The following is a 14,015-nucleotide window of genomic DNA, read 5'->3' as shown; positions in this document are numbered from 1 at the left end:
TAGAGGGAACCCCAGACCCACGTCAGATCCCTCGAGAGTGACCGTTGTAATCTAAACCACGATATTTTCCTAACATTAGCTAAGTGTTTTCTGTCCTTAAACATGCTAACTTTTTAACCATAGCGTTGTCACGTCATAAAACACAATTAGTTTGTACAATGTGCAGAATAACGAATAAACGCGTACAAATCTCGCGAGAATTTCGCAAACCCAGAGTTCCCTTCTAGACACGACACGTTAGACGTACTCAGCGCGCACGTTGATGGGATGGACTTCACAAACTGGGCTGCTCAGACAGAACATTAATTAAACAAAATAATATATCTTGCTATTATATGTTATTATATATATAAGCATCGTATTAAATGTAACATTTATTATTCAAATCTCATGTGTTTCAACTTATTTTGATGGCATATTCTTTATTAGTAACTTTATACCGCTGCGTTCTCTGTACGCAAACACGCGCTCTCCAAGTGAAGCACCGCCCCTCCTACTTCTGTTAACAGTGAAAAGCACTTGAAACACAGCAACATACTTTGTGACGAACTAGCATTTTTATTCAAAAGCGTCTCCTTATACTGCTTTTTCTTCAATATGTAAAGCAAGGGTGTTTATTCGGTGGTAGTTCCACGGTAAGACATTTGTACACTGCTACTTAACTGTATGTTAGGTATTTGTTAATTTACCTTCCATTAGCTTGTTAGCCGGGGGAAAGTTAGCGAAAGAGGAGAATGAATTCTCTTAGCTAACGTTGAACAGTAGCAAGAACGTTGAACAGCTAGCTAAGTTAGCCAACGTTACAATAGCTAGATAGTGTGACTAGTGTTTTAGTGTCCTGTAACAACAACGGCGGTGTTTTCTCTCTGAAAACAAGCTGTGTATGGAAGAAGTAAGACTTAAAGTTACAAAGGATGATACCTGTAACCTAATTGCTAAAGCTACCATCTGGCACCCCTCTTCTCCACATGTGTCATTTGTTTACACTCCTCCCTCTTTCAGCTTTACCTTGTTGAAAGCCAGGCAGGAGAAGAAAATGGACGTGTGACCAGCTCAAAACAAGAAAGAGGCTTCCTATCACTTGTTGCAACCCAGGACCTGGAGCTCAAGGAAGGAAAGCCACCAAGCATACAAGTTGTGTCGTGATGTCGGATTCACAGGGGAAAGGAGCTGCAGGTGAAGAGGGAGACGTGCCAGAGGTCACAGCCGGACACATGTCCACTACTACACAGCAGGTACAGGGTGGAGCATCTGTGTCTTCTCCTGTGGCCAGCATACAGCCTCCTGCCACCACAACAACGGAGGATGAAGATGAGAGTGAGGATGAGTCAGAAATCCTGGAGGAGAGTCCCTGTGGCCGCTGGCAGAAACGCAGAGAAGAGGTAACATCTTGCATGTGATGTAGAACTAACTAAATTGGACCTAATCCAATATTATATTCCAAAATAGAGTCATAGTAATTGTAAACAAAAGCTTTTACAGAGAACTAACAACCCTCTCTCTATTAAATTAAAAGTACTAAAATTTTAAAGACTTTATTGACTTCAAATGGGTCAAATCAGGTAAAAAAAACAAAAAAACAAAAAAAACAGTAGTTATGTGAGAGAAAGTCGTCATAATTTGAGAGGAATTTGTATGTACAGGAAAGAATCAGTGAGGACGAATGATAAAACCTATTGTCTTACAGTTAGAGGAGTTACTCTGTGGAAAAACTCTAATGAGAAAACATGTACAACATTAAATAAGTTTGAATAAATGTTTAAAAATTAATGATCAAAGAGGGGAACTGACATAGTAAGACGCAACAGGATAAGTAGGTTGATTTATTCTAATTATTTGCTCATGCTGTTTTTATGTTTACTCTTAAAGTTTTCACTTCATCCTACTCCTTTTTTAGGAGTGAAATATTTATTGTGAGTTTGCTGAAGGTTTGTTGCTAAATTTATTAGTTATTCTTATTTTGTTTTTTCTTACACATTTTTAGTTTTGACTTGTTCGAAAATAAAATCTAAACTAGTGTGTCTTATGAAGCTATCATGAGACCTGATAACTGAAGGCTACTACAATGAGTTTTTAATTGGTTATGACAGTCTCAGCTAATACTGATGCCTTTATATGACCTACATAAGCACAGAAGACCATTATAGAGAAGATCAGGTATTTCTGTTTAGTTATTCTTAATTCCTGCCAACGGGTCGGAGTCTCGTTGAAATCAGATGAAATGTGCCATAGTTTGATTTTCGCTGGCAAAGTTACTGTGAGTGGTACATTAGCCAGCTGGAAAAAAGCAGGAGGAGATTTTACTCAGATTATTTCATTTTTTATGTTATTTGTGGTTATTACAATTGAAACACTATTGCCTTTGTCAACAGCGGGCTCTAAAGTTAACAATATGAAAGTACCTTGTAGTAGCTTTAAGAAGTATGGATTTTCTGAAATTGTAATGTAGATCTTAAAGTACTGTTAAAAACTGAATTAAGTAACATTAAAAACAATCCAGTGAATTTCCTGAACTCTCTTTTTTTAACCTGTATAAAATGAACAAAATCCTTACCTGGTGGGCCATCAATTGACATTGCTAATGTTCTTTTCTTGCATGAATTTTATATGAAAGCATAATTACTAATATGCAAAATTTTGTAATTTATCAGAGTAAAACTGTAAAGATATTTGTTTCATCCTCTTTTTTCATGTTATTGGTTAGAGGTGCTTCATAAGTTAACAAGTATCAGCTTGACTACATTACACAATGTAATTTTTCATACAGGCAAGCAGCTTGTCATTGTTCACCAATGATATGTTTAATGGATGGGTATAAACTAGCAGTATTAACTTAAAAACAAAACAAATAATAAGGAAATGGAAATAAACTATTGAAGAAAAGTCGGAATTAATGGCAAGAATAAAAGAAACAATAGATAGCAGGTGGTCAGGTGAAATGGGGGGGGGGCATGGCAGTGAATGTACACTATTCATGTTTTTCCTGTTAATTCTTTTGTGACCTGTTTTTGTGTTTTGTATTTCATTTCACTGTTAAAATGTACATATAACCTCATAAGATATTTTCTTTTCACTCCACCTGTAGGTGAATCAGCGTAATGTCCCTGGGATTGATGCTGCGTATTTGGCCATGGACACAGAGGAAGGGGTGGAGGTTGTGTGGAATGAAGTCATGATCTCAGAGAGGAAGAACTTCAAACTGCTGGAGGTGAGGCCCAGTGTCACAGAGAAGGAACAAAACCATTACAGGTAGTTGCTTTCAGGGGTTATGCACTGATTAGTGATGAATGATATAGTCCTGACTTGAGATGTGATAGTACAGGTAATTGAATACAGAGTGGGACCATTAAACGACCCCTTTTTCCCTGATATTTCATCTAAAGTGTGGTGAATATCTCACCTTAAATGTAATAGAAGGAAAAATAACACAGATGTCTTATTTTATTTAGATGTTTATGTGCCTCAGTAGTTCATTCACATATAAAGGATAACGTGACAAAGATCAGTTGCATTAAACTTGTTTTGCATTAGTGCACACAAACAAGTTACATCTATGAGATTATTGCTCCACTTCCTTATAGATCCATTTTGTAACTGTAATGAAAAATAATATTTACATATTTCAAGGTTGATGAGTTCAGGTAATCAGTGATGTATTGTTCTTTAAAATGTGTGTAAGTTATCAAGTTACTTCAAGGAAAATATTACCTATCAGTCAGGCACAGAGGAGTTGGTGCAAAAGCAAAATGTATTAATATTAATCAGTGTTAGAATATACATTATTATACTAATATATGTATATATATATATATATATATATATATATATATATATATATATATATATGTATATATATGTATATATATGTATATATATATATATATATATATATATATATATATATATATATATATATATATATATATATATATTATTATTATTATTATTATTATTATTATTATTATTATATTAATATTGTGTTTTTATGTGTGTTTAGGAAAAAGTGAAGGCAGTATTTGATAACCTGATCCATTTGGAACATGCAAATATTGTAAAGTTTCACAAGTACTGGGCCGACACGAAGGAGAACCGGGCTAGGGTGAGTCTTAGACCTGGTAAAACATTATCAGGTATCCCTAAAATTTGAGACATAAACTTATTTCTATGTAGTATGTTATGTATCTTCATAAGTAAAATGATTTAATATTCAAAAATTATCTTATTTATGTTTGAATGATGTCTACCCACAAGGTCTTCCCTGATTTCTTCCTTTCCATTAGGTGATATTCATTACTGAATATATGTCATCGGGAAGCTTGAAACAGTTTCTAAAGAAGACAAAGAAGAATCACAAAACCATGAATGAAAAGGTAATAACTGACAGTATATAGATTTACCTTAATAGCATATCTTGTGAAAAGTGACAGCCCCTTTATCACAGCATGGATAAGAGTAAGGACCAATAATCCTGTAAACACATTAACTGGCACTTGGCTGTTGACAAAAGAAAACATTTCCAAATATAATGTGTGCCAGTTCTGAGCAAAGTAGAATGATATTTTGCAAGTTATAGTTACTCCATATTGGAAAGCAGACAGTAAGCATTCTGATAAGGTGTATGGTCCCACAGGCTTGGAAGAGATGGTGTACACAGATCCTGTCTGCTCTCAGGTTGGTTTCCCCATTTTAGACGTTATGTTAAATTCAATATCAGTCACTCACAAGAAATTGCACTCATGTAGAAAACAGTCTAATCCTTTTCTCATGTAGTTTGGAATCATCAGTGTTTTTTCTGTTCTTTTTTCTTTTGTTTTTTTTTTTTTTGTTTTTTTTTACTATAGTTATCTCCACTCATGTGACCCTCCCATCATCCATGGCAACCTGACCTGTGACACCATCTTCATCCAACACAACGGGCTCATCAAGATTGGATCAGGTATAGAGTTACGCCAGTTTCATCCTAGAGGGTTACATAATGGAGCTGGAGTCAAATGACACTGAATTATGGATTCAAAGTGGAAATTTCACATATTTGTACATTTAATTTTCACGATTACAGTGTGTGTCTATATGTAACAGTGAAACAAAAGTAACTAACTGATACAGCACTTGAACTGGACAATCCATCAATCTCACATAACAAAAATGGTGGTAATATCCGTTTTCTCTAGTACCAAAATAAGCCTGCACATTGTAAATGTTGTCAGTGAAAGTGGTTTGATATGTGTTTTAGAAAACCACTGTTGTGTGTACACGTACTGTAATGACTCAAGTCCAGTGACAAAAGCTTCTCTGCACTTTGTTCATTCTAAAAAATAGCATCCAGACTGTCAAAACGGCACACTGCAGTTTGAAGAATGTAAAGATTATATTGATATTCCCTGTTTTTCCCTGCCACTTGTTCATCCCCTTATCACTCTTATACTTTCTTTCTTGTGTTTATCAATTCCTCAGTCTGTATATGTATTATCTTCTCCCGTTTCATCTGCAGTTGCTCCAGACACCATCAACAGTCACGTGAAGACATGTCATGAGGAACAGAAGAACTTGCACTTTTTTGCCCCAGAATATGGAGGTAAAAATTAACAAAATGACACTTTATAGTTTTTTATATTGTTACTTATATTGACAGTTTAAATGAAGAGTAAACCTGATGATACAGTCATGTTGGAAAGATATAAGATATTACTGTTTTTGGGACTCTCTTAATTTTATCCAAGAAAAGTATGTGATTACTTGGAAAACTTGATCATATATTGACGTAACACAGTAGAATTAGGAGGGCACTCTCTGAGTGCTGACTTCTGCCGAGGCCAAATGCCCTATCTTGCATTGTTAATGAATGTGAAAAAATATTCATGTCTGTCCTGTGATTCGGATCAGCTCCAAAATTTTATTAGGTTCTTCTTTGGCCCTTGCTACACCCTTCCACCAAGTGAAAATCAGGCCAGTAGTTTTTCTGTAATCCTACTGACCAACTGCTTGGTACATGTTTTTCAGTTTTGATGAATATGTTGTTGTTGAATGTGTTTTTCTTAAGTGTTTTTTATTTAACATAATATTGAAGACTTCTCACTGCAACAGTGTTGAATGTTGTCTAAATACAATCAGCTCTGCCACAAAATTGTCTAAGTAAAATAATTATGGATTTTGAATAAAAAAAAAAAATTATCAAAGAATAAATGAACAAGACTGAGGATCTGTACAAACATATATTTTTTTTTACTCGTTTTAGTATACTATTAGATGCTCAGTGGATGAGTACCAATGATACTCTAGGCAGTTAAATCGGTCACTAATAACTACATCTAGGTCTTATAAAGTGACTGAGCTATGATATAATTTTTGTACGTATTTCCTTTCTTTTTATTCTTTCTCTTATTGTAGCTGTTGATGATGTCACCACAGCTGTAGACATCTACTCATTTGGCATGTGTGCCTTAGAGGTGAGGTTCAAAATACATGATAGAATGGCCTGAGTGCTTTCCCAGAGTAGTGCATTAACATGTGTGTTGGTGTGTTGCAGATGGCACTCTTGGAAATCCAGGGAAACGGAGAGTCCTCTTATGTCTCTCTGGAGGCCATCAACAATGCCATACAGTTGCTGGAGGACCCATTGCAGAGGGTACGTGTTTGCATATTCCTGAGAATTTTGAAAGATCATACCGGGTTAAGCTTAGTGTGCATGGTTTGATGTGTCTTTGAAAGTCCTGCTTGTGTATACAAGACGTTTTTCCAGAAATGTGTGACCCAGATGCTTGTTTTTGCAGGAGTTAATCCACAAGTGCCTTGAGTGTGATCCCTGTACAAGGCCTACAGCCCGAGAGCTGCTGTTTAACCAGGCTCTGTTTGAAGTACCGCTGCTAAAACTGCTGGCTGCACATTGTATTGTCAGCCACCAACGTGAGTCCTTAATATATGCATACAAAATACTAAGACACAACAAGAGTAATTTTGATTTGCTTTTAATAAAAATAAAGTTGTACCAGAATGAAATGGTTAATAAGAAGACTGAGCGAATAAGTGACTTGACCTTGATTAAAACTCATGAGCTTGCGTAGAGCAAGAGTTGTAGCTGAATCCATATCCATTAAAAGTCATGTCATTCATATTGCCCTCACAGCAGCAAGAGGAATGCAGTGGGTTGCTAACGCATTTGCCACAACAACTTTATAAAGCACTAATATGTTTGAGTAAACAAAGCAAACAACAGTAAACAAACTAAAAGCTAAAAACTAAAAGTAAGTATGATTTTAAAGGGATTTATCCTAACAGTACCACCTCATAAGTCTTTCATGGTTTTGTAATTGTCCAGACATGATTCCTGAGAATGCTCTGGAGGAGATTACCAAAAACCTGGACCCCAACCTGGTCATCGTTGAGACAAAAGAGGACGTTCAGCTCAAGTAAGGACCAGAAGATGGTATCCCCATTTCAGTGGCAGTTAGCATCCCCTAGATACAGCATTAATATTAACAGTTGTCATTCAGATACAATAATAATTCAGTGACAACAGATAATATCAAAAAATGTACACAAGTATACAATAATGTTTGTATTCAAGAGACATTTGTTTTAATAGCATAGTTTATGTTATTCTTTCTTTTTTTTTGCTAAATTTAGTACAAGATTATATGTTTATCAATGTTATGAGAGACAAGTGAAAAAGAATGGCATCATGAAAAAGTTGTCAAATAGACCCTGATATTTTGGGTTGTTATGTGTCCTCAAACTGTGGAATTTTATTTAATTTCTTTTTTGTAGGCTTTCACAGTTTCCTGCTTTGGAGCTTGATAAATTCTTGGAGGATGTGAGGTAAGAAGCAAAACAGTGAACAGTAAGAGTCTGAGTAATCTCAGCTGTACGCCCAATTTCTTCGAGCCCTAAAGTTAGAACCTCTTCTGGCCACAGGGGGGCAGTATTAGACCATCTGACAATTGTTGTGCCTCTTCCATCATCTTTTAAAATATGATGTGATGTAATTATGGTACAGTGCCTTCATTAACATTAATTCTGGACTTTTGTGGTTTAACTGAATATTCTAAATTAGAGGAATACATAGTTTTTTCCTCATGCTTCATGGCCACTCTGCTGTGCAACATGTCCACCCTGCTCACGTCTGTCTTTTTAATTTTACTCTTACAAAGAATTCATAAAATCTCTGCTTTTATCCACTGTCATATTTTTTACCTCTGTGTGTACAATATGAATTATGAAATCAAAGCCAAAGAACTAAATTCTTCACACATAGACCAAGATTTTGATACGTCTAAAGGAATTCCTTATCTTTGAATAGTTATTGACTAATGTGGTACTGTTTTTGTAAACCAGGTGTACATAAGTATAAATAAATAAATAAATAAGTTGTGAAATAAGTTATTTTGAAGTAAAGGGCATCTCTGTTTCTTTTTCAAATGGAAGTTTCACTCCGCTATTGGCAATATGCAGTTATTTACAGTAGGTTATGCACAGAGGGCCTTCCCTCCCCACCTTCATTTTAGGTGGTTTAAATGTAGCAACCTATGTCACGTGGGAAAATGATTTTAGAAGTACAAAAAATAATTGTCCTGCCCTTTTCAATTTCAATTACTCTATATAAAACTACTGTATACACTGTATGTCAGTTAATCCACTTGACAATAACCAAAACCAAAACTTTAAAAATGTAAATTTTCTCTCATTTTTCACTTCCTTTCCTTCATCACTTCATTCATATCTTACTTTTCATACTTCAAACTTTTTATTTATGTATTACTTTATTTATCACTCATCTTTCTTCCAACTCCTCTCCCCCCTCTCTTTCATTCCCTCTTTCTATCATGTTTCCTCCCTCTCTCCCTTTCTTTGTCTCTCCCTCCCGGGGTCAGGAATGGTATTTATCCAATGACAGCGTTTGGGCTGCCCTGTCCTCAGCAGCCTCAACAGGAGACCATTAAATCTCCTATTGTCGTCCCCTTGGTCAAATCCCCGACCCCTGAACCTGCAGAGCTCGAGACACGGCGGGTATGTACAACTCATTATACTGCGTATTACAAAAGGAAAATACAATTACAGTGGTTGACATTTCACAAGTACTCACCATGATGATAACATTTCCCTCAATAACCAATACTAGTTGAGAGCCATTCAAATTTTTCTGTTTCCATATTTCTCCTGCAGGTCATTCACATGCAGTGTAATATTGAATCACTTGAGGAGGGAGCAAAGTATCATGTAAGTCTTGAGAGTGTAATAATATTTATAGTGTGATCAACTGCAACAGATGGGTTTCCTTCATTGACCAACCATTTGTTATTTCCTGGCCGTACGCAAGTAAAATAATAATCATAATTTTGACTTTTTCTCTCTTTTTTTTCCTCTCAGCTTACATTACTGCTGAAACTGGAGGATAAACTGAATAGACATCTAAGCTGTGACATGTTACCTCGTAAGACCACCTCTTCTATCACACTGACACTCACTTACTCACTTTGTGTTTAATTACATCAAAAGTGAACTGGGACCATGGATTTGGGTGCTCAAACAAAACAGGAGAGAATATTTCTTTTAAACCGCAACAACCTTTGACATTTCTAACCAGTTAATATTACAGTGGCTCTTACAATTAGATGATCATTTGATATTGTTGAAGGCGTGTCCTGTGTAGGTGAAATTAAGGGAAGATGAGAGGATTAGAGACCATTCTTTCAGACTTCTGTGTGAGTGTGTGTGTGTCTTGTAGTTTGTTGTTCCCATTCAAAACACTTCTACATGTGTGTAACATATCAATACCAGAAAGCACACAGTAGGCTGTGGGAGGGAGTGACACATGTTTATGCATGTGTATTTTATTTTACACTCTTCAGAGTAGGATGATTTTTTTTCTGAAGTGCAGCCATTGTGTCCATCTAGATGGTTTAGGTTTACAGCTCAGATTTTGGGTTAGTGGTAGAATTACATTTGACTAGAGGTGAGGATAAATGATAAGGCTGCCTCTGTATGAATTACTGCATAGCATAGTCCAGTGTGCTCTCAGATTATACCATACACAGAGTTTTAATATACAGCACCTCTCCATATGTGTGCACTGAGGCATGTAGGAAAGTGAGAGTGAGATTCCAGAGACAGCTTGAAACTCAGATGGCGTCACAATATACACGATGCAAGACTATTTTAGGCAGGCAGACTGACTGTCGCTTATGTGTCATGAAAATTCTGCACCTCTATTTTTGAGAAATTTATTGGATTGGGGTGGGAATTTGTTTTGTAATGGCTGAAGTGGCTTTTTAACCCCAGTATGCATAAAAACTGTTTAAACAACAATTCTCCTTCACTAATTCAGTATATTTTACTGAATTAATTTAATTTATTTATGTAAAATTGAGGATTTTTATCTCAGTGATGTGCAACGGACTAGACCAGAGGAATGAGAAAAGAACGTACAACACAATTATTGCAGGGGTCACAATAATGGCAGGCAGTATGATCCAATGTGCATATGTGCGCACACAGGTATGGTAGGCATGTATAATGTTGCAGGCGTGTGGGGAATGCCTGGCCTGTGAAAGGCTGCAGCTGACAGCTGTCACCTCCTGTGTCAAGATGTGACCATCTCTTTCAAGGCTTTCATCTCCCTGTCTCTCATTTACGCACACATACACACACATGCATATGTTTTCTCTCACACACATTTACACATGTTGACTTGACTTTGTCTCATCTGCTCATTCTCTCTCCCACTGTTTCTCACATCATATGTCTTCCCGTGCACACTCACACCCTAATACCACTGGCCCACTTACTGTAACTTCACATCCATGCACCCTCATACACACGAGTCTGTTTCATAGACACACCCTGTAAACTTCACAAACAGTCCCTCCTGCTGATATCAGGGGATTTTCTTAAAGCATTTTATCAACACACCAAAGTCCAAAGTCACACTGCAGGGTCACTAGCTGACTGAGCCACTTAAATTTCACCTCCTTGGCCTTTAGTGTGGTTCTCTTATAACCTGTTCCAATACGTTCACAACTAAAGCTTGTTTTTTTCCTCAGAACTAAATAGTAATTCATTTGTCAGATTATTTTATTGGAGAGAACAAAACAGAACAAGCGAGGAAGTTTTTCCTTCAGCTCCAATATCATTAGAGGTGGATTGCTGGTGTTTTCTTAATGTCAAAGTTGTTGGATAATCCATCTCCTCCACTTGTTTGTCTTGTCCCAGCAACATTCCTGATAGAGCTGTAAATTGACAGCCAGGTTATTAAAAACTGGTAGACCATGACAACTCCTCTGCTCACTAGACACATGCGAAGAATGTCTTAGTTTTGGGTGGTTGTTAAAATAACAGTTAAGACTTCCATTTATCTATTCATTTATTAAAAACAGGTCAGGGACAGGTGTATTTAAAGTTTGCGGGAGACAGTAGGCATAAAATCTTAATGAACAGTTGTGTCAGATATTCTAAGCTGGTTTGTTCTGAGTGTATTCTCCCAATATTTAAGTCAAGTAAAATCTAGCATTCCTAAATTTTGTTTAGGCTCTTGATGATGGCCTATGTAGTTCAGTTTTGTGGTGTACTAGACTAACTTTCCCTCAACCTGCCCTACACTTTTACCAATGTAGTGAGGTCTTGCATTTCTTTCACATAATATAAAAAGGATAGCACAGTCAGAGCAGGAGTTGTTTTATATATCAAAAAAGTTGTGCAGCTGCATTGTCACAGGGATTATTGACACTACTCTTGGTAGTGGCTATCTCTTATTCATAATAGATTTGTAAAACTATTGAACATGAAGTCTTGAAATAAGTGTCCTCTGAAATTTATTGCTGACATTTTAGTTTAAACCATTAAATAGAAGGCTCATTAGAAGATTGGTTCAAGTAAAAATATATCGGCCCAGAAACCAAGTCTTAGTCATTCTGAAACTGAGAAAAGGAGAATGGACTTAGGACAGTCCATCAAATTATTAAGCCTTTAACAGCGAGACTAAAGAGCAACATTTAAAAAGCTGAGATGTTTTAACAGATTGTGCCTTAATGAAGACCATGCATGTTGAAACATGTTGGCTTTTTCACTTTCCTGCCAGATAAATGCCATTCTGTCCTTTCAGCTGTATTTGATATAGGTTAATGAACATTTTGTTAGATATCCACAGGCTTATAAATATACCACTACCAAACAACAAAATGGGTTCAGAAATGCCACAGTAGCTGCTGTTCAATGTTTTAAATATGCATAAGGAGGGCTTTGGATCTAAAAACAGCATCTGGAGTATATTTTCTGAATGTGGTATTTACCCTGATCCTGACCTTTTTCCTCCAGGGGAGATAGTGAGTGAGTGGTAGAGTTGATGAGAAGGTGATTTTACATGTCTATGAAGTTATTACTGTTTCTAACTGCTGGTGTATGTTTCAGATGAGAATGTTCAAGGGCTGGCTGGAGAGTTGGTGGAGCTGGGCTTAATCAGTGAGGTGGGTGTTTTGTGTGTTAAAGAGAGAGACTCGCGCTGACTGTGTGTGTGTGTGTGTTTCATAGTGCCAAGCTGCAGGCAAACGTGTGGGTGATACTGTAGGTGAGTGTACTATTTCTGTACCAAACTGTGTGAAAATTATGTTGATTTTGAAAGGTGAGGTGACCCATGACCTACTTACATACCCTACATGCGCACATGCGCCTTATCACATTTATTGCTACATATGTACTACTGTGCCCGCTCACCTACCCACGCTAATGTTGTATAGTCACGTCACCTCTTTGTGGGCGAGAGTGTATGTAGACTTAAGTCTTTATGCCTCAGTCCTCTTAAATGGATTTCAGTTGTATTTCTTGATTGTTGAACCGACTTGTGTATGTTTGTCTGAATGTGTTTTTAATGCCCACTGTGTAAGATTTACAGGGGTCTATTGGCAGAATCTAGCAGAAATAGAATATAATACTCAGTACAAGTACATTTTCATTAGATATAATTACCTGAATATACATACATATATATATAAAAGGGCCCTCTTCCATGAAGGCTGCCATGTTGCATCACCATGTTTCTTTGGTAGTCCAGAACAGACCAAAGCAGTGGTTTTTCACAGCCACCAAAGATTTTCTTTGCACAAAGGCTGAAAAATTTAGAAAAAAAAAATTATTTTGATTGATATTGCAGTTGTGATATGATTAATGATATTGGGGAGTCATTATTTTTACATTATTTTTTATTCTCATTTATGAAAAAATTAAAATGATAGTGTTATGATTTTTGCAGGGATCTGTAGAATATTATGTGCAGGCCAGGACATATCTGCAGCACAACAATATTTACTTTAAAATGTTTTTTTGACACACATATGCCACTAAATCCTACACACTAGTCCTTTAGCGTTAATGATGGGCCATGTCTTCACCATCTAACAGACTAGTGTATCTTGTGTAATGTCTTAGATTGTTGAAAGTGTTTGTCGTTCTTTTCACAGGTGGACCAAAACAAAATAGGCTCTCTACTAGAAGAAACATTCAGCCAAACTCTTCACCAGGGACAGTTTCCTCAACACATATGACTGTCTCCTCATAAGTACACTCTCTTAACCCAGTTACATGTGAGTTTTGGTTACTCAACACAGTGATTGTATTTAATATTTTTGTTGGTCTTTTCTATTAAGCCTTAGGTGGTAATATGACCAAAAGGGTGGGTTTTTCCTTTGCATTAGGGATTAAAACTTAAGAAAAGCACACAAATCATTAAATATGAAGCCAATTTTAGAGTCCAGGTGACTCCAACGAAGCCACCTGGAGTGATTTCACATTTTTATTTTAAAAGTCAGAGCATATATATAATATATGTCTGGAATTCTTTTGAATGAGTAGGCTGTTAAGTATGATGAAAAGGTAAACCTCATTAGTGCTGCAACAGACACTTGATCACAACGGTACTGACTAGGTTACTGGCAGCTTTATGCTGAAACCCACTTTTTCTGAAGCGCACAATTGTATTTGAGTGTGAGGTGTTTACATTTTGAATTTCCTGGTCTGTTTGTGAATCTAAA

The 14,015-nt window shown here is 36.4% G+C and overlaps 1 pseudogene across 1 annotated transcript; it reads left to right on the top strand.

The window, feature by feature from the left end:
• Positions 1–352: 352 nt before the first annotated feature.
• LOC146333093 (nuclear receptor-binding protein-like) lies at positions 353–13,805 on the top strand (annotated as a pseudogene). Its single transcript, XR_014770618.1, has 18 exons — positions 353–635; positions 1,003–1,382; positions 3,086–3,208; positions 3,998–4,099; positions 4,281–4,370; positions 4,631–4,671; positions 4,842–4,936; positions 5,492–5,575; positions 6,388–6,446; positions 6,527–6,625; positions 6,771–6,903; positions 7,316–7,406; positions 7,765–7,815; positions 8,868–9,003; positions 9,160–9,213; positions 9,364–9,427; positions 12,400–12,455; positions 13,446–13,805. The product of XR_014770618.1 is annotated as a nuclear receptor-binding protein-like (transcript).
• Positions 13,806–14,015: the final 210 nt, after the last annotated feature.

This window comes from Lutjanus erythropterus, chromosome 1, assembly GCF_056507025.1.
Source record: "Lutjanus erythropterus isolate fLutEry1 chromosome 1, fLutEry1.hap2, whole genome shotgun sequence".
In the NCBI taxonomy this organism is placed as follows: Eukaryota; Metazoa; Chordata; class Actinopteri; order Lutjaniformes; family Lutjanidae; genus Lutjanus; species Lutjanus erythropterus.
Note: the sequence above shows the minus strand (reverse complement) of the source record. Positions and strands in the feature narration are given on the sequence as shown.